Consider the following 517-nt stretch of genomic DNA (forward strand, 5'->3'; position numbering starts at 1 on the left):
CCTCATCCTCCTCCTATCCTCGTCCTCATCCTATTCTCGTCCTCTTCCTTATCCTATCATCGTCCTCATCCTATCCATGTCCTCTTCCTCATCCTATCCTCATCCTCATCCTATCCTCATCCTCATCCTCATCCTATCCTCATCCTCTTCCTTATCCTATCCTCCTCCTCATCCTAGTCCTATCCTGATCCTAATCCTCATCCTTATCCCATCTTCGTCCTCATCCTCTTCCTCATCCCATCTTCGTCCTCATCCTCCTCCACATCCTCATCCTATCCTATTCCTAATCCTCATCCTCAGCCTCAACCTATCCTCATCCTCATCCTCATCCTCATCCTCATCCCATCTTCGTCCTGACACTCATCCTATTCTCATCCTCATCCTCCTCATCCTATCCTCTTCCTCATCCTTATCCCCATCCTCATCCCCATCCTCATCCCATCCTCATCTTATCCTCTTCCTCATCCTATCCTTATCCTCATCCTCATCCTCTTCCACATTCTCATCCTCATCCTAT

This window comes from Lupinus angustifolius, unplaced genomic scaffold (assembly GCF_001865875.1).
Source record: "Lupinus angustifolius cultivar Tanjil unplaced genomic scaffold, LupAngTanjil_v1.0 Scaffold_735, whole genome shotgun sequence".
Classification (NCBI taxonomy): domain Eukaryota; kingdom Viridiplantae; phylum Streptophyta; class Magnoliopsida; order Fabales; family Fabaceae; genus Lupinus; species Lupinus angustifolius.